The following is a 387-nucleotide window of genomic DNA, read 5'->3' on the forward strand; positions in this document are numbered from 1 at the left end:
TTCACTATTTTCATGGACAGGATGACATCTAGTGGTGGGAGCACTGGTCAGCTTTAGAATGCATTGGGCACCACAAGCAGACAGAATATGTTGGTGTGTGTTGGTTAGGGCTGGGTGCTGAACTATAAGAACTATAAGCTATAAAACCATATATACCATAAGGCACCGATCGAGTATCAAAAAATCCCTTGTCATTCCATACCAAATTTCAATACCTAAGGAGTAAATCTTAGCTTCAGTGAGCCAATAAGCATTAGGGATGAGCAAGTACAGCATTATCTGTATCTGTTTACCACATGAACTTTCTGTATCCGTATCTGTACTCGGACTGGGCGGGGCCTAACCCGGAAGTGGGCAGGATTTAACCCGGAAGTGGGTCGGGTTGTC

At 44.2% G+C, this 387-nt stretch overlaps 1 protein-coding gene across 3 annotated transcripts in view; it reads left to right on the top strand.

Annotated features, from left to right (window-relative positions):
• The window catches only part of tbpl1 (TBP-like 1), a 7,063-nt gene that overhangs the window by 4,688 nt on the left and 1,988 nt on the right, over positions 1-387 (top strand). The gene's annotated exons all lie outside the window — the stretch shown is intronic.

This window comes from Etheostoma spectabile, chromosome 18, assembly GCF_008692095.1.
Source record: "Etheostoma spectabile isolate EspeVRDwgs_2016 chromosome 18, UIUC_Espe_1.0, whole genome shotgun sequence".
In the NCBI taxonomy this organism is placed as follows: Eukaryota; Metazoa; Chordata; class Actinopteri; order Perciformes; family Percidae; genus Etheostoma; species Etheostoma spectabile.